The sequence below is a fragment of the Nuphar pumila genome, chromosome 17, assembly GCF_984573655.1.
Source record: "Nuphar pumila chromosome 17, dmNupPumi1.hap1.1, whole genome shotgun sequence".
In the NCBI taxonomy this organism is placed as follows: Eukaryota; Viridiplantae; Streptophyta; class Magnoliopsida; order Nymphaeales; family Nymphaeaceae; genus Nuphar; species Nuphar pumila.
In genome coordinates, this window is record NC_143265.1 from 34,048,573 (window position 1) to 34,073,106 (window position 24,534).

General features: G+C 35.6%; 1 pseudogene; it reads right to left on the minus strand.

The window, feature by feature from the left end:
• Positions 1–11,024: 11,024 nt before the first annotated feature.
• On the minus strand, positions 11,025–23,281 carry LOC149811878 (protein SET DOMAIN GROUP 40-like; annotated as a pseudogene).
• Between the last annotated feature and the right edge of the window lie 1,253 nt (positions 23,282–24,534).

Below are 24,534 nucleotides of genomic sequence, written 5' to 3' on the forward strand. Positions count from 1 at the left end.
TGGTCGAGAACAAAGTAAGTTGTAGTCATGAAAAAGATCTGGATACCTTAGATCTGTGGCAGTGATTGCAGAGTTTGAGGAGGAAGCCATTGCAAAAGGGAGTTGAGAGGGAAGGAACGAGTTTGAAAGTATGTATGAAGATAGTGAGCTACGAGTGGTATTGGTGAGGAATGAACCAATCGATTAAATAGAAGAGAAAAAATAATTGTGACAATAATTGAATGACAATGGAAGTGAATGATTTTTGGATTGTAGTTTGAATAAGGAAATTCGTGAGTTGTAAGTTAAGGGGCTTGTGAATGACAAATCAAATCAATGGTGGAAGATAGTGTATTATATTGATATGTAAGTTAAGAATGACATAGATTTGAACAAATATACTATGAGAGAGTTTATCGAGTGGTGTGAAATTGAGTATGGAGTGTCATATTGAAGAGAGTGAAGAAAATAATGGCCTAATAAAACAAACAACTTTTTCTACATGATATTACTTGACGTGGAAGCATTCCAAATTCGTGAAGAGTGATTTTGGAATAAGACAAACCAAGATAAGAGAGTAAGAGGCAATAATTTGTTATTTAATAAGTATATATTTTGATATGTGTGGAAAAAGAATGAATAGACATAAAGAAGGGTGATACGGATATGTAGTTTGAAAGATATGACATTTTTGAAAGAAAAGAATGACTTAAAAAATGTGTCATGATTAATGTGTCTTCACATTTGTAATTTTTATGAGTATACGTAAATATAAGGACACACTTTGACTATAAATAGTGGTAAGAGAGATGATGAGACAAAAAGATATTCATGAGTGAAGAGTAATAATTGCTTATATAAGAAGTATTTTTATGGATATGCGTGGAAGAAGTAAGAGTAGACATAAAGAAAAGTGAGATGACATATATGGATTTTCGAGTAGGATAGGAATAAAAAAAGAAAAAAAATCATGATTGATATGAGATAAAAGACATAAAATAAAGTTATGATTGACATGAATTAATGTTTATTTGATAAACATATTTTTAAAGAAACTCGATTTGAGGAAGTTCATAGTTTTTAGAGAATAAAGTTAAGTTTTGAACTAGTAAAGGAGTCACAAACACGGATTGACAAGAATGGAGGCTCAATTCGTATGAGAGAGAGAAAGTACTAAAGGTACTAGTGAGAATAAAAAATGAAGGACAAGGTTTTAATGAGTCTCGATTGGAGAGAGATGAGAGAGTCATGGTCACGGATGAAAATGAGCTTCGTATAATGTAGAGAGAGAGAGAGATAAAAAGGTGATACAAAACGTACTAATGAGTGGAGTACAAGTGTTTTGAAAAGAGAATTTTACAATACTTTTTGTAAAATATGTAAAGCATGAAGAAATGATAATAGATTGTTCTTAGGCCATGATATAAAAGATGATATAGTAAAAATTTACGTGAGATATAATAGAGTGTACGTAATCTATGATATATCAAATGATATAGTAAAAATTTACGTGAGAACATAGCAACTAGATCTTTAGAAAAAGAATAAAAAAAAATAATCATTCGATTTCAACTAATAATTTGAAAAGCAAGATTTCTCATAAACTAATATGTTATCATGTTGAAGGTGAATCAATTTATCGTAAGAGAGGTTTTCACAAAAGGACAAAAATAATAAAGGAGTTATGAGATGAGTAATGTGAACAATGTTATGATAGCTTTTAATATAATTAGTTTTTATGGATATGAGTGAAAGGAGATAGGACAAGGAGTCATAATGGATGTGTTCTTGAAAGATGACAAGTTGAAAGACATAAAGAATGTGTCTTATAAGAGTTTAGAGTATACGTGAATATGAAAACCTAGTTTGACTAACAAAAATCGATAAGAAGAAAAAAACTTTTAAAATAAGATTTTAACAAAACTTATAAGAAGTATTATAATAAGTGTGATTAATTTATAAGTCACTTAGTTTGCATATTCCTAGTTCTCTTCTAATTCGTGTAAAGTCTTCATGTTTCAATGGTTTAGTGAATATGTCTGCTAACTGTTGATTAGTGGGTATGAATTCCAGTTTAATTATTTTGTTTAAGACTTGTTCTCTTAAGAAGTGATGTCTTATTTGAATGTGCTTAGTTCGTGAGTGTAAAATAGGATTCTTAGATAAGTTTATAGCACTAGTATTATCACAGAAGATAGTTGTATTTTCAAAATTTAAACCAAAATCTTTTAAGGTTTGTTTCATCCAGATAACTTGTGTACAGGCTAGGCTAGCAACAATGTATTCGGCTTCAGTAGTTGATAAGGATACACAATTTTGTTTCTTACTGAACCATGATACAAGAGAGTGCCCTAGCATATGACATGTTCCACTTGTGCTTTTTCTGTCAGATTTACTTCCAGCAAAGTCAGCATCGCTGTATAAGATTAAATCAAATGTAGAGGATTTTGAATAGAATAATCCAAAATCAACTCTGTCTTTTAAATATCTCATTATTCTTTTTACAGCCTTAAGATGTGATTCTTTTGGATTTGACTGAAATCTAGCACACAAGCAAACACTGAACATAATATCTGGACAGCTAGCAGTTAAATAGAGAAGTGATCCTATCATACCTCGGTATACCTTTGTATCAACAGACTTACCATCTTCATCTTTGTCCAAAACAGTAGTAGTGCTCATAGGAGTAGTTTTTGAAGCAGTTGAGTTCATGTTGAAGCTTTTCAGAAGTTCACGAGCATACTTAGACTGATTGATGAAAACTCCATCCTTGGTTTGCTTAATATGCAGTCCAAGAAAGTAGGTGAGTTCCCCCATCATACTCATTTCAAATTCTTTCTGCATGGACTTAGAGAATTCTTCACAAAGAGTGCTGTTAGAAGATCCAAAGATGATATCGTCTACATATACTTGAACAATTAGGGTATGATTATTCACTATTTTTACAAATAATGTAGAGTCTGCTTTGCCTACAGAAAAGCCAGTTTTTAACAAAAAGGTTTTAAGTCTATCATACCAAGCACGAGGTGCTTGTTTTAAACCATACAAAGCACGTTTGAGTTTGAAAACATGATCTGGATATTGTTCATTTTCAAATCCTGGAAGTTGTTTTACATAAACTTCTTCATTTATAAAACCATTTAAAAAGGCACTTTTAACATCCATTTGATATAATTTGAAATCCATATAGCTTGCATATGCTAAAAACATTATAATAGATTCAAGTTTAGCAACAGGAGCAAACGTTTCATCAAAATCAATACCTTCCTCCTGGTTGTATCCTTGAGCCACTAGTCTTGCTTTGTTTCTTATAACATTACTTGTTTCATCTAGCTTGTTTCTGAAGATCCATCTTGTCCCAATGATTGGATGATCCTTTGGTCTTGGTACAAGATCCCAAACTTCATTCCTTTGGAATTGATTCAGTTCTTCAGTCATGGCTAGCATCCAGAACTCATCGATGATGGCTTCATCAATCTTCTTTGGATCAAGTTGAGAAATGAATGCCATATTTGCAATCCGTTCTAGCTGAGCTCTAGTCTGAACCCCCTTTGTCACTTCTCCCAAAATCTGCTTTTGAGGATGATCTTTGATATCGACAAATGTTCTTTGATGATCATCTTCATTAGACTTAGCTGTGTTATCTAAAAATAAATTTGTACTTTCACCATCATCATCGTTAGTTTGCTTATGAACAGTTTGATCAATAGATTCACAGAAACTAACATGCATAGATTCTTCAATAGACTTAGAACACTTATTGAAAACTCTGTATGCTTTACTATGACTTGAATATCCTAAAAATATGCCTTCAATAGATTTAGCATCAAATTTATCTAGGCTATCTTTTGTGTTTAGGATAAAGCATTTACAACCAAAGACTTTGAAATAGTCTATTCTTGGAGTTCTGTCATAGAATAGTTCATAGGGAGTTTTATTTAATAAGGGTCTGATGAGAACTCTATTAGTTATGTAGCATGCAGTATTAACAGCTTCTGCCCAAAAAGATTTAGCAAGATTATTGTGCTGGAGCATAGTTCTAGCAGATTCTTGAAGGGTTCTATTATTTCTTTCTACTACACCATTTTGAGGTGCAGCTTTAGGAAAGGCAAAGTTATGAGAAATACCATGCAAGTTACAAAATTTTTCAAAAGGTTCATTTTCAAATTCTCCTCCATGGTCACTACGGATTTTAACAATAGAACAAGATTTTTCATTTTGTAATTTTTTACATAAAATTTCAAATTGACAAAACGTATCACTTTTGTTTTTCAAAAATATCACCCAAGTAAATCTTGAGTAGTCATCTACAATGTCAAAACGTATTTATTGTGATTATGACTAGCTACCCTAGAAGGACCAAAAAGATCCAGGTGGAGAAGCTCTAAAGGTCTTTTGCTTGAAATGATATTTTTTGATTTGAAAGATGATTTGGACAGTTTTCCTAATTGACATGCATCACAAAAATAATCCTTTTTAAAAGATATTTTGGGTAACCCACGTACTAACTTATCTTTAGCTAATTTAGACATGTATTTAGAATTGACATGACCCATTCTCATATGCCATAGATGTTGAGAGTCATTATTAGCTATGAGGCAATGTTCAGTGATGTTTTCTAGGTATAGTTCATATATATTATTTTTTCTTATACCTTTTAAGATAATATTTTCGTTGGTGTCTGTTATAAGACAAGCATTATGATTAAAGCTAACATTATAACCTGTATCACACATTTGACTAATACTTAGAAGGTTATGTTTTAAGCCTTTAACCAGGAGAACGTCTTTGATAAGAGGTTTATCTATATTTCCAATATTACCAATACCTATTATCAAACCTTTGTTGTTATCTCCAAAGGTGACGGTTCCTCCTTTTTTATGAAGAACAACAAAGAGGTCTGAATGTCCAGTCATGTGTTTTGAACATCCACTGTCTAGAATCCATCTGTTCTTCTTGTTTGGAGCCTGCAAATCATTAAGTAAAATTTCTTTTTGGTACCCAATCGGGTCCTTTTTTGTTAGACTTTGGAACCCATATCCATTTGGATTTGGGTTTATGTATAGCCTTAGAGGAGTTCAAAAAATTAGAATTATAATACTCCTTATTTGGTTCAGAAGAACTTTTCACAAAAGTGGTCTTTTGATTCATACAAGAAGGCTTGTTGAAATGGGAGTAGCCAATACCATTCTTGTAGAAAGAGACCTTTTGAGAGGATAGAAGTTTATCCAAGTTCTCTTTTCCTTTAGTAAACTTGAAAACCGTTTTCATAAGGTTCTCAGTTTTACTTTTTAATTCTGAAATTTCTACTTGCAGATTTTTAGTCTTGAAGCTAGTAGATGAGATTTCAGAAGTAATAAGAAGATTTTTCTTTTGTAGCTCAGAATTTTCAATACTGAGTTTTTCATTTTTCAAAATGAGCTCTAGATTCTCAGATTTTAACTGTTTATTTTTTAGAATCGTTTTCCTTGATTCTTCAAAAAGTTCCTGAAAAGCATTTTGAAGATCTTCAAAGGAGAAATCAAGAGATTCACTTACAGAGCTTTCTGCCATGAAGCACATGTTGGCGGTTTCTGCTTCATCATCATTTGACTCTTCACTGGTGGATGGTTCTGAATCATCCCATTGATCATGCAGAGCCTTTTTCTTGAAGAACCTTTGCTTTGGTTCCTCAGTCTTGGATTTTCTTTTGAGAAGAGGACAGTCACGTCTCAGGTGACCTGGCTTATTACACTGGTAGCACATAGAATCTTCTTTTGGGTCTTTTCTTTCTTTGTGCTTATTTGGAAGCCGGTTCCTTCTCATAAAGCGCTGAAATTTTCTGGTGAGTAGCGCAATTTCAGTTTCTTTTTCTGAGTCTTCATCCTCAGAAAGGGCTGGGAAGGCTAGAGTTTTCTTCAAGGGTTGTTCTTCTTCCCTTCTTTCTTTCATGTGGACTTCATAGGCCATAAGATTGCCTATTAAGTCGTCCAGAGTAAGCTTAGATAAATCTTGAGCTTCTTCAATAGCTGTAGTCTTTTTCTCCCAATCAGTTGTGAGAGATCTCAAGATTTTCTTCACCTTTTCTGTCTGGGAATATGTTACACCCAGAGATTTCAGATCGTTGGTGAATCTGGTAAACATCTCTGTGATGGGTTCATCTTTGTTCATTTTAAACAACTCATATTTTCTGACAAGAGATGAGATCTTGGCTTCTTTCACTTTGTTGGTTCCTTCATGAATAACCTCTAAATAATGCCAAATATCATATGCAGATTCACATATAGATATTCTATTGAATTCGTTCTGATCAATGGCACAATATAAGGCATTCATGGCCTTTGCATTTAGGTTTGCCATTTTCTTTTTTTCATCAGACCATAAGTTATAGTCTGCGAATGGAGATGTGTATGGATGCTCAACAATTTTCTATACAGCAAAATCTATGGACTTGAGAAATATAGTCATTCTGCACTTCCAGTATCCATAGTTGGAGCCGTTGAAGAAAGGAGGACGAGATGCGTGTTGACCTTCAATATCACGAGCATAAGAGGTAGATGCCATTTGTGCTGGAAGACTTGTTATGTCGAAACCAGCAAACCTGCTCTGATACCAAATGAAATTCCACTAGAGGGGGGGTGAATAGTGAAATACGATAAAGATCGATAAAATAAAATAATCAGGCAATAAGGCACAACACATAAAACACAGAATTTATACTGGTTCGGTCAATACCCAGACCTACATCCAGTCCCTAAGCAAACCACTTGCTTTCCACTATAACATCTGAGTCACCGGATAAATAGTACAACACCCTCTTCCTCAGAGGTCTTCTTCTCTCAACAGAGAATGGGCACACCCTCTTCCACAGAGGTCTTCTTCTCTCAACAGAGAAGGACAACACTCTCTTTCACAGAGGTCTTCTTCTCTCAACAGAGAAGGGCAACACCCTCTTTCACAAAGGTTTACTCCTTTCAACAAAGAAGGAAAACAGTGAATAACAGAGTTACAATACTTCCTATAGAACCTTCAGAATGATATGAATGCACGAATGAAGGATTCTCAGATTGTTCTGTTTGTCACTCAGAGGATACTCTTTGTCAAAGAACTATACTTGACTTTTTCTCTTTTCTTTCTTTTCTTTCTCTTTCTTTTTCAAGGCTCTCTTTTCAAATATCGAATAGGAATTTTTCTCGTTGTAAGCTCACATGTCCATTCCATTCCCTTGTTGAATAGTTTATTTGAGTGTGTTTATATAGCTTTTAAAAAAGTAGTCGTTACATTTTGAAATCGTAACCTTTTTGAGATGTGAAATGTTATGTCATTTCAAAAACATCTTTAGAGAAATTCGAGAAAGTCTTTTTCCATAAAAGTAAAATATGGGGTACACTAGTCGTTGTAATATTTTAGGTAATACATATTTTATGTAAAAAGTCTATTTCTTACACTAGTACATTGAACGTTGGATTATAGTTTTGTCTTTATCCTAATTAATGATTTGAGGTACATAAGTACTTCTTTACTTTAAATGAGTGTAAGTACAATGAGTGCTTTGAGATATTTATTTGTACATAGTCATGTCAAGTGTTTTCTTTATGTTGTATTTTTCAAAGTCTTCAGAGAGAATGAGGACTACAAGAAAGTCGACATTCTTGAGAAGGATATTTTAACAAGGATTTCTTACAAGAGGTATTTAATGCTATACAAAGAGAATGATGACTTCAAGTAAGTCGACATTCTATGGGTTTGTAAAAAAAGTAACTAGAGTCATTTCAAAAACTTTATTATATTTGTTTTCTTTGTGTAGCCGATTTTCATGTTTTGTCTTTTACCCATATTTGAAATCATTTCTTTAAAGAAGGTAACTCGTCTTTTCAAAAACATATTATATTTGTTTTTCTTTATGTAGCCGATTTCATGTTTTTGTCTTTTTCCTACATTTGAAATTGTTTCTTTAAATAAGGTAAATAGAGTATTTTCAAAACATATTATATTTGTTTTTCTTTATGTAGCCGATTTCATGTTTTGTTTTTTTCCTATATTTCTTTTCATGTTGTCTTGTATATGATGTAAGGTACAATTATTACATTTTGAAATCATGTCAAAATACCTTTTTCATAAAGGGTTGTAAGAAGGTACAATTATTAGTTTTCAAAAAGGAGCTTTTTGAAACTATCGTATACTTTTATGATATAGTTTTTATGAATGAGTATGTAATATGCAATATGCATGTTTCTGAAGGTTCTGTTACATATGAGTCTAAAGAAGAAAAAAATCTTCATCTTGAGGTAGCCGATCTCTTCAGTTGATCTTTAGGAATGCATGGCTCATCAAGCTTTTTCTTCAAGGAGTATGATTGCACTATAGTTGTACTTGAACATGAAGTCTCCATCCTTTTTGGGTGAGATATCCTTGTATCAAATACTCGTTAGATTTATGGCAAAACATATTCAGTCATGATATAACATTTTTCAAGAGGACATATTATCATATCATATAAAATCAAATACGACAGTGTATCATATTATGTGACATCAAAACAGAGTTTCTCAACACCACCTCTAAGAGGTGCTAGCTAATTCCATTATTTAGTGTAAATACAAAGGAGAGAGGACCTCACTTCCCATCCCAAATGCATAAACACCCATTCCATCTACCAGTTTCCAAACGCCTACCACCTATGTAGTTTGACCAAGTTTTTACCAATTGCAGTAACTCTCATCCCAGCTACTAGTTTCCAAACAGAGACCAAACCTAATCCTTAATCTTGTATGAACGCAAACCAATTTATGTCTGTGTCAGGATGGACCCAGCTCATTTTATACCCGACCCCAAAAGACCTGATCCAGTCCTATGCATAACAATACCCTAACCCATTTTGTATCAAACATCTAATCTAGGAATATCTAAGAAAAACTGAAAATAAAAAGAAAAAACAAGAAATAACTAAAAATAATAAATAAATTTTCTCATATTCCAACTCTGATTGACATCTGGATCCCTCTTCCTTTCAAAGAAGAAGATTTCCTAATTTTGATAAAAACAAACTACCAATTAAGATAGGCTTCAAAAAAAAATAAAACTTATCATAAGAATGTGGATCAGGTACAATGATCCAAATGCAAAAAGAACCAAAATATCAAATGCATATCCAAAATATAGATAAATTCAAATGGATCCTTATGGACCCGGTTATTCTGCTATGCTCCTGTATCATTCTCTGCATGTTTGAGAAGACTTGCCCTCAAGTCTGGATTCCGCTTCAGCTTTAAATTTTGCTCTACTTTATGGGTTGTACGTGAAATCAAATCTCTTTGCTGCCCCAGAAACTGAGTGGGCTATGAAAGACGTGCTTCAAAATGTGCATAGAAACTTGAAGTGCATTTTTCGAACCATTCAAAATCATTTGGGATGCCTCAGTGAAATGGATTGAAACAAATTTGGAGCAGACGGTTGAGACAAAACATGGATCCACTCTAAAAGAGTCTCATCCATAACTAGCTATGGGACATTGAAGGTTTAGGCAAGTTGAAGGTCCATAACAGGCTTGGGTTAGGCAAGATAGGTATGAGACGATTTTGGCTATAGTTAGGAGATAGGACATGGGAAGGTTCTTTTTGGATTGGATTCAATGGGCTTGGGTTTAGGTTTGACTTAAGGTTTTCAGGTATAGGAATATGAGGGTCCACAATGGGTCGAAGATGATCCAATATAAAAGATTTGGATTCAAGACATGGTGTTTGATCCAAATCTTCTTGAATTGGATTTGGGTCTTGAAGAAGATTTTGGATGGGTTCTAAGGGATGGTTGTTTGGAATGAGTTTCATCTACTTTGGTCTGGATAGTTTTGGGAATGAGAGTAGAGATAGGTGGTTGCAAATCTGCTCCATACTTTAATGTACCTTCAATATTCAATGCCACTTGAATTGTATGTTCTAAGTGTAACTTTGGAGTGGTTAATATACCTTGTGATCGGCTTAGCCTCAGTCTCTTGAATATGAGCTTAGGATCTAAGATGATGAAATTCTTCATAGTCAAACAAATTTAGAACCTAACAAAGTAAGAAATATTGCAAATATATATTCTCGAAACACTTCATCATCTTTGTAGGTCTAATATGCATTCGACCTTGGTAGATCAATCTTTTTACTAGGTTGGATCTTAGTGAGATTGGGTGGGACTTGTGTGTTTTGTGGTTGGAACAACTGAGGGTTAAGAATTGGGGAATTCTGGGTATGATATGGGTCATAAAGGTTGGGACTTAGGTTACTTTGGGTTGGTTATGGGTTAAGATACAGGGAACCAACTTGAAAAGGATGAGAACCAGTCTTGAACTCTTGCAAAATGACTTGTATAGCTGAAATAGGCACAAACCAGTTCGAGCATTGTAGACACCCCAATTTTGATAGTCATTTCATGTCAAGAGTCATGTACCAAAATCTAGTATTTTCAGCATATTTCAAAGTTTTGCCAATCTGAACTTTATTCTTTGTCATTTAAAATGATATCTTTAAGTTTTTTGTTCAAAAGATCAATTAAACTAGATGGTGTTAGCTTTTCAACAAGCCAAAAATCTGGTCAATATGATATTAGAGTAGAAAGTTATGACCAAAACAAGGTAACTTTTTCAATAAAAAACTTGTTTTTTAGGTAAGACTCACTTTGAGAGCATTTTGCTTTTCAAGAACTAACACATGGTTATTTGATTTTCGACAGGGTAGGTGGCTTGCACATAATGAAGACAAGATGTGCCACTATAATTTCCCCAAAAAATTTAGAGCAACATTTATAAAAAAAAAATTGAAGTTAGTAGCATGATAACAAACCGATGACAACAACTGATAAGATGTTCAATCAAAGTCAACCTTTCACACTGACCATACACATGAATCAACAACTATGCATAACAAAAAACTACATACTTGACTAATATCATGCCAACTTTTACCATTTTTAACTCTTCTCACTTCATTCACTTGATCACCTTTATTAGAGGAAAGGTGTTTAGCAGATGGTAGGTGCTTATTAGAGTTATTCTCCAAAGAATCCCTGAGAAAAACTTGGCTTCAGGCATGTAGGATGAAATCATTCAGTTGGGTTCCATAACACAAGAGAACCTGCAAGATACTGTTCACAAGTCAGTTTGAAATTGTCTATGAACTTGCCATGTGATTCACTATATCAACAAGAATGAATGCAGTATCCTAACTTTTAACTAAAATGGAACAAAGATGTCATCTTTTTAATTGAAATGGAACAAAAATGTCCTCTTATAAACAACAATTGTCATTCATAAAACTACAAGGATTTTTCCTTCTTTTAATGGATATTTTGTGGACAGAGAAAAATGCACTGATAAATCATAAATATAGCATACTCAAAAGAAGATTTCTGAAAATGGTGTTAGCATCTCTTTTTGTTCCTTTGTATGTTCAACATATGAATGTCCAAAATCGGATAAAAGTAACATTAGCTCATCTAGGCAAACAATGTCCTCTAAATGACTATTAGACAAATAGCTAAAAGAAGGAGATGCCAACAAAGCTTCAATACAGTAAAACTGCTAAGGAAAGTCATCAACAAGGAACATTTAGTATAAAATTAGAAAAAGCTTCAACAAAAAAAATATTTGGAACACTTAAAGCACTTAAAAGAGTTTGTACTAACACATCAACTCAATCTTTTAGTTCATGAGTCAAAAAGATCCAGCATGCACCTGCTCTCCTCGAATGTATCTTTACCTTGCATAAAAGCAATATGCATCTATATATTCCTCATATCCACCATCTGTTAATCTGTGGAACTCTTCATCCACGCTCTATGGTTGGTGCATCTAATCTAGGTGCAGCATAATTGAAAAGATCCCCAACAGGACATAAACAACCTGCTTTCATCCCATGGTACATGCAGTGACCAAGAGGAAATCTTTCAAGTACCAAATCAATTATTGGAATTAGCTAGTATGAAGGAGCAATAAAAGGCATAACTGATATTACTGGGTAGCAAGAGTCACTCACTCACAGTAGCAAAAGCCCAGAGCCATGATCGAAATGTCAAAAATTGAGGATTCAGTCCAATGTCTTGCAGGAGTCTTTTAGTTTTCTTCCAATCATTCTGAACATTTGAGAATGCTTTCTTTGAAGCAGAGATTGCATCATCAACCTAATAACCAAACAAACAAAATAACTTTCTGCCTTTAAGCTTAATTAGGGCAAGGAGGCAGCAATATCCACTGGATGAAGTGAATGCAACCATTAACAAGTCAGAAGTTATGATAATCAAAATAAGGAAACAACTAATGATAAAAGCTAATTCTAAAGCAATTAACAATGTGAAAACCTAATTTGAAACTCCTGCACTTCAAACTGAGTGAAGATCATTAAGACATTGTAACTACGAGGCAAATGGATTAGATAAGGATGCCACCATGAACATCTCCCTTTACATACTTCAGATAATAAACATACAGCCAACACCTGTAGAATTATTAGCAAATGGCAAATGGATGCTACTAACTTCAAATTCCATGCCAGGAAGGTTAAACTTTTAAGATTGGATAACATTTATACATAAGAATTATTAGCAAATGATGAATACGACATTGTCAAGTAGCATCCTCATGAAGTGTTTTCATCATCAAAGCTGACAATAATGAAGTGTTTTCATCATCATTGGTAGCTTAAATGTTATTGCTCAAAGAGTAGCTACAATACCAGATAATCAACAAACTAAGACAAGGAATGAACTCCTTTTACATAATCTGCTACAACATCTTCATTTGTCTTATTCTTGCCAAGATTTATACCAAGAATGCCAGACCCAGATTTTCCAGCATGTTTTACATCATCAATTGAGTTAGAAGCATTTGATATCCGTTCAACCTTCCTCTTACCAAGCTGTGAACCAAATCTTTTTGCGACAACCTCAATACCATCATTGTTAAAACCATAGCAATTGATGATAGCAAAGAATGAAACAATACGTAAAAAATTAAAAAGCAAAGAATATTTAATTCAAATTTGACTCATAAAACCTGCATCTTACAAAGACTTCAAATGATGTTTATTTAAAAAACATGTCCACTTGATATGCTTTTCATGTACAAATAATTATTTTAAAAAGAGTACACTGGACATACTTTGAATGTGATAGAACATTGAGACTCATGAAGCTACTCCTCGCTAAGATTCAGAGCATCAACCTCTTCATTGTCTCAATGTACTCCTCCATTCATGCCTCCATCAGCTCCTCTATGTTAATCATCTCCAGCATCCTACAAGAGAACCAAAATGTTAGTATTGATAAACAAAATATAATGAAATAAATTATATGCAACGCACCTAATCTAAGGCAATCATAGTATTGTTTCCAAAATTAAACTTAAAAAGTTGGCTTCCAAATATTATAGGCATATACGTATTGAAATATAATGACATGAAACTTTAGATATGTATTGAAATAAACGTTATACGTACTTGATGGGCACCAGAGCTCATGTTGAAGGCAAACGAAGTTCCCCTATCCCGAAAAAAGTTGCACAACTTATTATGGATAAGGTTGAGAATGAATTCATGTAAAAAGTCATGCATTGTGTCCTGAACAATTTGGCGGACACTAACCTGAAGCATCTGGCGGACACCATCCAAAGAAATAGCAGGGTCAATCAGACGCTGAGAGTTGATGCTGGCGGGAGAGCCCTGGTTGGAGGAGGCAATGACTGTTGTGGTGTTCATATTACTCCCAAACCCGAATACATGACCTTTTTTGGGTTCACCGGTTGTAGTCACCCATGTTGCAGGATCAAAAGGTGGATGCTGAGTGGAGTCACCGCTATATCGCTCTACCATCTGCAGCTCGTATGTCTCCTACAAAGTAATTATTATATTATAAATTAATAATTAAGAATTATAATGTTTATGATAATATAATTCATGGTAACTTGTATATTACAATATTTATTAATACAATAAATACATATCGTTGTCGCTCTCGCCTTCTCTAATATGAACTCACTTGTACTCTTACGTTTATATGTTTCAACAAACACATCCTTGTAAGGCACATGGCCTCCTTTTTTGGCTTTCTGCAAGGTTAAATGATAAAAAAATCAATTAGAAAGTTTGCAGAAAGACTTATAAATTTGACAATATATATATATATATATATATATATTGATGAGTTACCATTTTCTTCTGGTGGCTCCCAAAAGTCCTAGAACCACCCATGTGTAGATGGGCATCGAGCATTTTCGCTCGATTTTGTGCAGTCTTTACTAAGCGGTTTTGAAATTCATGGCTCGCCACATTGCATTCCAATAATCTGTCCTGATAGTAGAAGGGCCATGGCCCTTCCACTGCAGTGGATCATCTATCACACCAGCTGCTTTTATTGCTGCAGTCTTCATATTATAAAGCATGTCGACAAATCGACTGACAACTACCTTCTGTCACACTATCCTCACGTCTTGCTCCTCCTTCGCAGTTGCGAAGCGATTCAAAGCCTACAAATAATTTCAGAAAGTTAATACATATTACTATAACAAAAAATTAAATATGAAACACATTAGCTATTATAAACGATTATATACCATGAATGAGGACCATAATTTGTCCAACACCTCATTCGGGTACTCTTTCTATTTAGCGATCGGTCCTAGAAGATACTGAATTAGTGACTTACAAATTTCTCGAATCACTTCTTGTGGCTGAAACCTCGCGCTACATATGAATTGGTACACATTAACAATCAACTATTGATATACACTATTTATAAGATAAGTATTGGACAAGTGACAATGAAATACTTACGGTCGACTATTGATATATACTATTTCAATGAATCGTCGTGTGTCAGACTGAGAAGACCCAGCATTTGTATGACTCTCTTGGACTGTTGTAAAAAAAAGAAAAAGAAAATCCATGTACACATTCTATCTACATGTTGAGTAAATAATTGTAACCATTATGGAACTATACATACCAACTGACGTTGACTCGTGATGTGTATGAGTAGCTGGTGTAGGTGGGTCATGTGCAGACAAAACATCATCTATAAAACAATGAGTTAGAAATTCACATAATGCATATTTAAACTAATCAAGTATATAATTATTTAAATGATATACCTATCAAAGGTGTACGTGAAGACGAAGGCTGAGACTGACGATCACTGAGCTGGGATACTATAAAGACGATTAACAAGTAACAAATTTTATATCAACATATCAGCAAAAACATAATGAATGTCTATATTTAAATATAACACAAAGACATCTACCTAATGCTGTCCCATGGCCTTCACTTGGTCCTCGACCACTTGGTGCTCGACCATTGCGGCCTCCATGAACCATATTCTAACAAATAAAAATGTTAATTGGGTCAGTTACATAACTCGTGATCTTAGCATGACATGCATGAACATGACATATACATGAAATGTAAAGATTTAAAGGTCCTACATGAATCAGTTTTATAACTATGCATGAACTGTGCATGTACATGCTAAGTATGCATGGAATGTAACATGATATGCAAGAATTAACAACTGCTGAGATGAGATAGTAACTAAAGAGCAAAAGAGATCCATTTTGACATGAGAGACCAGAAATATTGATATTTTAATTTTTCCAATATTAAAGAGAATATCTCATGATATTTTAAAATATTGCCAAAAGACAAAATATCATGATAATATCACAATACTTGAAGAAATTTTGCCAATCGTAAGTTTGGCAGGTTGAGCCAGTGCGGCTAGGTCTCTGGAGCAGTTTCTCCGATTAAAATTAGTATATATATATATAGAGCAAAAGCTAAATTTTCCAACCAACAACAAATGCAGAGAGAGAGAGAGAGAGAGCACCAAAAATCTAATCAGCCTTTCCTCAACAACCAATGTGCTTATCCATCAAAATCAAATACACCAAAGTCCCTATGTTAGAAGAACTACCAGTCTACAAACCCACTAAATTACCCTAAAATGGAAATAAAGACTCCCTCTTCCACCAAACATAAAATACCAAAAACAAATTGTGACAATGAATTTGGACCATTTAATGCATCAGACAGAAAAAACGAAAAAAAAAACTTTGGAAAGAAAGACCACCATAAGTACCAAAGCCCTATCTTTAAGCTCAAATTAAGAGAACCCCACAGGGATTCACCAACTTTTTTTTTACACAAAAACCTAAACCAGTTCTTAGCATCAGAAACCAAAAATACATTTATAAACCAAAATGAAAGCACTGAAAACCAAAAAAAGAGGGAAAGTACTAAACCATCCATAGTATCTATGAACCACATGAACTCAAACGTGCAAAAAGTGATCCCATAAACAGAGGACACTAAAAAAAACTAAAATCAATATGAACAAAAGATTTATTAATAGCAAAGTAGCAAAACAAATATCCTGATCTACATATAAAAAAAGTATATCCCACAAGAAAACCAATATCTGCATCATACATCAGAACAAACTCATCTCATTCACATAAACAAATAGAAGCCCTCATACGATAGATACCCAAACAAGGTAAGAATGAGGGTGGCGACGGGAGACCTAGGCGGCGGCGACGAGTCATGGCATCGCTTTTGGTCAGCACTTGAACGAAAAGGGGAATGCAACGACATACCAGAGAAGAGAGAAGAAAAAGAAGGTGAGGAAGATGGGAAGAGGAGGGGCATCGGCGATGGTCGACGTTTGGACGAAAGGAAAAGAGAAGGTGAGGAGAGGGGTCGACTGGGGGTGTTAACGACGACGTTGTTCCGTTGAGGCTACAAACGAGAAAAGGAAAAAGAGAAGAGGGAGGAGAAGAAGAGAAAGCGGCAGAGGTGGTTACGGCGACAACACCCGGCTTTGGCCGGCTGCGGATGGGGAAGGGGAGGAGGCATCACGGCGGCAGTCGGGAAGCCGATTTGGGGGTAATTAGAGAGAGAAAGAGAGAGAGAATTTTGTGCCCTAGATGGGCTGTTTTTATCGAAAATTAGCAAAAAATTTGTGACAAAAAAATTTCATTTCAAAATTCGTCGCTAATTCCAATATTAGCGATGTCTAGTTTTCTCTAGCTAATCTGTCACAAATTTGCGATGGATTTTTTCAGTAGCAAATTTCCATCGCTAATTCATGTTTTTTTTGTAGTGGCTATTCTAGAAATTTTTTTTGGCCATGCCTCATTCCAGTGTACCTTTATAGGGACTAGGTTTCTATCAGTGAGGATTATATACAGGCCCAATTATAAAATCTAGCTGAGATAATGATTCTATGAGCATGTGCTGACAAAGAACCATACTAAGTATCAAAAACAGAGAGAAAGGGATAGTCAAGATCTATCAAGACACATCCTAGACATGTTCATGGAATCAAACATCATACAAGATATCCTATTTGAGCCTCTAAAAGTTAGTAGGGTCTCACTTCACCATCCAATATTGGCGGGAAGAAGTGTCCAAAATACCTTCCTAACATAATAGTTGAGAAGTCTTTTATAGAGCATTGCTCAGATAACATATGTGAAGAACATCAACTAAAAAACCTTTAGGCTTTTGTCGATGTTTTCCTAGGCCTTCACAATCATTTAGTTTAGTTCTTAGTGGTGACTCTCATGTCCTACATTGTCCTTCAAGAAGGAGAAAGAAATTAACCGGACACTCAACAATCATACTTCTATGAGAGTCTATGAGAAGATGAGTTGACTGATCTATCGTCAGCCAGACCCATCTACCATCAACTCTGGCTTATGGTAGATGATCCATCTGCCTTCTGGGTCATTTTTATCCTACCCAATTTCTCTTTTCTTTAGTTTTTTTTAGAACCACCAAAAACCTTCACCATGGTTACTTTTAGACCAATGCCCCATCGTGTTCAGTGGGGGGCATTGGTCTAAAGAGGGCCAAGAACCTCAGGTTTAGCCCAGCCTAAGAGGGCCAAGAACCTCAGGTTTGATTTTCTTGCTTTTGTCAAGCTCAGACTAGAGTGCTCGTTTGTTGCTAGCCCGAGGATCCCTTCTGGTACAGACTCTGAACCGATCCAATCAGACCTTGAGAAAGGTGCAACAGTCAACCATACCCATCTACTGTCAACCCTGGCTAATGGTAGATGATCCATTTGCCATCGACTTGTCTAAGATGTCTAAGATTTCCCACCCAGAAGCCTATAAAAATCCCTCTTGTGGCTCATTTAATTTGGACACATTGAGATCTTCAATAAAATTTTTTATTTGAGTGTAAGTGCTTGGTGGCGTTTGGAGGAGAACTAAGAACGTACCTTACTCCTTCCTTTCCTTCACTTTGGAAAGCAACCCTTAGGTAATCTCTCATTCTCTAGGCTAGGTAACTTTCCTAGATAGATAGTTTTCTAAGTAGCTTTCTTAGGCTAGATTTCATGCTTGGTAGGGTGGAGTGTTCGACACTCTATCCACCGAGGATAGTTTTTTTGGTGGTTTCTAGCTTAGAATTTTCTCACAATTTATGGAGAAATTTTAAATTTACTTACTAGAGTAGTTTTTCTACTAGGAGTGCCCTACATAGGATATCTGGTTAGAGAGGTGTTACTCTACCATATTTTTGGCTTGCAGTCGAGTGAAGAGACTCTGTAGGTTTATTGAAGAAGGGTTAGGGCTTTTTGGAGTTTGAGTAAGTATTCTTTACCCTCTTTCTCTTGTTACTTTCTTATGGTTTCTCTTTCCTACTCGCATTCATTAATTTGCACACACTTGTTTGAGCTTTGGGTCGGTCTACCACTTTAGGCTTACTTCACAGGTGCTCGAAGGAGCTTTAGAGGATCACTTTTGCAAAAAAATCTCAGCCTTGGTTGGATTATCTCTCGCCAATTGGGGAGGAACGGCTCGGTTTCATACTAGCGAGGATCCCACATCACTTTGAAAATAAGTCAGATTTTGAAATATTGTTTTCTAAAATTTCTTTTCAAATAAAAGTTTTTCAAAGGTAGGATTTCGGTCTTACAATTTCACATTCTTTACCTTTGGGACTGATCTCATTTGAGAATTCCTTTATTTTGAGTGCTCTTTGGGAGGATCCACACCATTAATTGCGGAATTGCAATCTAAAATCCTATCTCTTAAGCGTCATGGAGAAGAAACTTTACTTTTTCTTAGCCATCCAAATCCAGCTCTAACTTCTCTAAAATCATCCTATGCTAGTCGTTCACTATATCTCTTCAATTTTCCATTAGATTTCATTTCCCTCCAAAAGTTCCATTTAAAAAGTTTCATCTAGGTACTTGAAAACCATCAGATATTGTCATTTGCTACCAAAGCATTATCTGATCCAAATTGAACCTCAAACTAATTCAGAGCATGTGGAAGTAAAAGATTGTTAAATAAGTAATGATGGAGCGCCATAAACTAGGACTATGTTATCATTAGTATGAAAGTCAACAACTGGAACACATGTAAAACCTTATGAAAATTAGGAAGGAAAAAAAAAAAGAAAAAGAAGAAAAGGAAGAAGAGAAGAAAATAGAAAGAGACAAAATCACATACACGAAATTTCCTGTCATGCCTTCATGGAAAATATATATATGCAATTATGTGGTTTGCTGAAAATTCATTTTTTTTTTCATCTCTATTATCGAACTGACCAGATCAACCCACAATCTTATTGGCTATAAAACCATTAAAAAAATAAAGTGTAAGGTCCAAACACAACCCAAATTGGAAGTAGTGTAGGAAAAGGAAATAAATTGTATAGTGAAATAGTTGTACCAACCTTGATCTGAACACCAATAGCACAGAATTTCAGGTTGATTTAGAGGTTCTACCCCTACAAGGAGTAGATGTAGTGTTAGGATTCTAATGGTTACAATCTTTAGAAATCATCTTTTTTGGGATTTTAAGTAGAACAAGATCATGTCTGAATGTAAGGGAATAGAATATAAGCCACAAGCCAATGGAAAAACTAATCTTTATATATAGGGCTTCATCAAAAGATTTCAAAGGGAATAGAAAACAAGCCAACCATGCATGTTTAAATTGGTGGTCAAGGAAAAAGAGAAAAACCATAAAACAAAACAAGAAACAGGTAGCTACCAAGAAGAATGTATTGTCCAAAGCATTTCGTGAGAAAGGTAGAAGAGAAAAAAGTCAAATAAAGAAAAAAAATTATTATGACAATAGTTTAGTAGTATAAATAGAAATAGATACGAGATAAAAAGAAAATTTTGAAGAAAGGTGATTGCAAGCTCACTCACTTTGCAATAAAGGGATACATCAAATCAGATCCATTACCCAAACATGCCTGCTCCGGAGAGCAATCTGGGTTAAGTATCATTATTGGACATTTGTTCAAGTTTGAACAATTGTTGACGGGAAAGATTTGCTTAACGTAATCGTGTTGGCCGTTTATATTCATTTGTGCTTTGGATCCTAGGTTTGTGTTGGGTATTGACCATTCTAGTATGCATTGGGGGCCATTTTACATGTAATTGGATCTTGGATCCACTTCAGAGGATATATAGCTTATAAGGAAAGTCTCACCCTTGGTCATAAATAAAGAAAATTTTCCATGCATTTCACATTCTTTGCCCTTGAGATCAATCTCATTTGAAAGGTCCTTTACTTTGAGTGATCTTTGGGAGGATCCACACTTATAACTGTGGAATTATGCCTTAAGATCCTATCTCTAGTCTTGAAGAATAAACTTGTCTTTTAACCCATTCCTATCTTAGAACCAATCTACCGAGACCTATCGTAGCCATCTAAAGCCATATTCCCAGCCACTACAGCCATCTTAAGTTAGTTAGTCCCCTATCTGAATTTCACTTTAGATTTCATTACCCTAAAAAATTCCATTAAAAAAAAATCATCTATCTACCTAAAATCCCCTAGATTGTACCAGATCATGAATATCGTTTTTCTGCTTTTGATTCTCCACTTTCTTCTTGTCTTGATATTCTCTGCCCCGTTGTAAGCGTTGTGGATTGTTTGATCCATTAACAACATCACCAGCCAATAAAAAAATGACTCATAGCCTAGGCTTATTGGATCAATTTGGATCCATATTTTTATATTGGATATTTTTGTTTTGGGTCTTTGTGATGGATATTAAATCTATTTTACGGATCTGTATCCTATTTTGGTAGCTTCATTAGATTAGGAAGTTAAGAAACTATCTTAGATAGGGTTTTTCAAGATTGGAAGTTGGACTTATCAACATTAGAAACTCACAATCTTTAAATAAAGGAGAAAATCCAAAAGTCTAGACAATAGAGAAGGTACCTCATAATGCAAAATCACTCCCTCATCTTAAACTTTAAGCCCACCTACTATTGTTGGGACAGCCTAAAGGAGAGTGAGGAATAAAGAAAGAAAGAAAGAAAGAAAGAAAGAGGAGAGCTCTTTTGAAAACTTAAACTTGATTAATTCGTAGAAGGAAGACAATATATGACCTCCATTTTGACATATATCTTTCTGTTCCTTTTAGAATCTCACATTCTGACATTTCGGCTAAGTAGGCTTAGATTTCCAAGAACCTTTCTATGCAAGCACTATGATATTTTATTGTAAGAAAAACTATCATGACAAACTCAAATGCCCATGCCTGGGGCGAAGGTGCATAAATGTTGAGAGAAAATTACTTTTTTTTTCTTTTGTAGAAGTTATGATTATATTTTTTAAATTAATTCTTTTCCAATATAATTGCCAAAACGCAAGAAATCTGGAAATTTTAAACCGCAAATTGAACAGCCAGTAAAATGCATTTAATATATTAAAGTGTTGGATGGGCATTAGGTGTCATTCATCTTGGTCATAAATGATGGCTGAAATTCCTCGGACAGAAAGCTGTTTGGTTGGTCTTCAGTCATTGACCAGATGTTCGCAAGTTATTAACTTATCTTAACACATCGTGTCCACATGAACCAAGAACGTGCTCACTTACACTTTTGGCACTTCTATAACAAGAACAAAAAAAAAATTAATTGACTTCAATGCAAGTGCAAGAAATATATATGACAATATCAAGATGAAAAACATGACAATATTGTTTGAACGAGCAGAGATAAACAACTCCACTAGGATGAATTTCCTCAAAACAATAAAGAATAGGAAATATTAGGAGATAAAAGGGAAAAAGTGGTGATCAACAACTATCCACAGATGAACATTATTTAACTACAAAAATAATGGTTTCTTGTTATGGAACTCCACTTACTATGAAAAAGCAAAAAACAATTCCATGAACTACATAGACAACCGAATGACTCTCACTAATTAGCTACTAATTCTGACCATACGTGGCTCCAACATCTAAGTCTACATCACACGGGCACCATTTGGTTTCTCTTATAGTGGGTACGATTGGTCCCGGGTCCAAAACTGGTACCATCATCGTTTGTCAGGTTAGGACATTGCAGGTTCAAAACCCAACTGGTAGGGGTCTGCCTAACCCCAGCTTGCCTTTCAAAAAAAAAAGTCTGGCTCCACCTGGGTTAGAATCAAACACGACCCATTTACACCCCTAATATACACACACACACACACATATATATATATATATACTATGGTGCTCCAAGAGCACAATTGTAGGTTGCATCTTCTCAATCAGACCATATAGGTGTACTTACGATAATTTATTTGATAGGAATCATGTTTTTGGGAATCAATAGGTTTTTTAAAGTCATGAAATTTTGGTAGATGTTGATTTTTGAAGATTTTAAAAAAATTATGTGTATGCCATAATCACATGATCCAAAACTTGTTTTTAAATAAATAATGATTTCTTATATATATATATAAAAGTTCTAATCAATAAAAAAAACACTCCAAATTTTAAAATTTGAAGCTTCTATTAGGTGAGCTCCAGGAGCAGCCAATCATTACTAATATATCAATGATATTTCAATAAAATATTCTATCATTCTTGGCCCCAAATTAATGAATTTTGTAATTAATTAATATCCATGAATTTGGGCCCAAGAATGATAGAATATTTTATTGAAATATCATTACGAAGACAACTATGCAGTAACTTCGTAGCCCTATATAAAGAGGCCCTATAGAGGCACAAGACCACAAACCAATTCTTTTTCCTTCTTCTATTTACCCTTCTTCCTTCCAAAATGGTGCAGCCATTCCACCTTAGATGGGATCGTCCGTGGTCTCATGTGCTCTTGGCCACCTTGATTTGCTGCTTATTTATCAATGCCATAGTTTTCTCCAACCATGACTTATCAGCACCACCAAGTCAGGGGTCTCTTCCCTCTGCTTCACCACAAAAGCATGGGTCTCCTCCCTCCAATTCACCACCGAGCCAAGGGTCTCCTCCCTCTTCTTCACCACCGAGCCAGGGTTCTCCTCCTTCCGCTTCATCATCGAGCCAAGGGTCTCCTCCCTCTACTTCACCACCAAGTCAAGGCTCTCCTCCCTCGACCTCACCACTGAGCCAAGGGTCTCCTCCCTCCTCTTCACCACCGTGTTGGGATAAACCACCATGTTGGTGGTGGTTACCCACGATGTGGATAACGCTCCCCCACAGAAGGTGTTCCTTTCGTTAAACCCGCACAGAATCAGGGGGAACGGTTGCACAAACCGTTCCCACTCTATGCCTATATAAGAGGGTATCATGAGTGACCCTCAATTAAGGTGACATACAGGGAAATACGAGAGAGGGTTTAGAATCTTACCTCTGCATTTAGAGTATTTCCATTCGGTCGCAGGAATCGGTCCTGCTCATCGACTGCATCCGACAGCCTGCACTTGTGGAAGGGCCGCAGTTTGGCTGAGAAGAAACCACTCCTTGCTTCGATCAACCTTTGCTCCAGCCGGCCTCCACCACTAGCAGAAGTACTCTTATGACTGATTCAGGTACGCAGTCCTCCCCTGTTGATTTGTTGTTTTAACACAGTGTTTACTTTGCTGTGTTTTTTCTGTCTTTGCGCAGGGCCACCACTATTAAGGGGAGGCGATCCCGAACGACACCTACAATGGGTTATGGGCCCACACCCCGCATTCGCTGCACGGGGTGTGTTTCTAGTCGTCTGGCTGTGCAGGTCACCGTAGGGCGATAGAAAAAAAAAACAGTTTCAGATTTTTACCTGTGGCCGTTGGGCTGCAAGAGAATCAGTCGTCGCCGGTGGCTACTGCGGACTGTCGTCGGCTTAATGGCCGGTATCTATTCGGTGACACAGCCAACATCTATCCGGCGACGAAGCCGGCACAAAGGTTTCCCTACCGTCGGGCGGGGGAAAGTTGATACGCCCGTTCGGGTTTTCCGTGAGGGTCGCCGAAAGGTGTGGCAGCTCGTCGGCAGGCGACATCGGTTGCCGACAAGCGACAGTGGTCATCGGCAAATAGATGGCAAAACCCCCCTTTTCGGCTTCTTTCACTATTTTTATAAATAGAAACCCTCAGATTTCTGTTTTTTTTATTTTAAACAGTGAAATCGGGTCCGGATATTGGGTTTGATCTGGTTCATTCTGGGTCTTACTTGGATTCGGCTAGTGCTAAGTCCGATCCGAATCAGGTTATATACCGGGTCCGACCCGGATCAAGTTAAAATCGGGTCAGACCTGGATCCGGTTATATACCAGGTCTGATCTGGATCAAGTTAAAACTCGGTTCATACT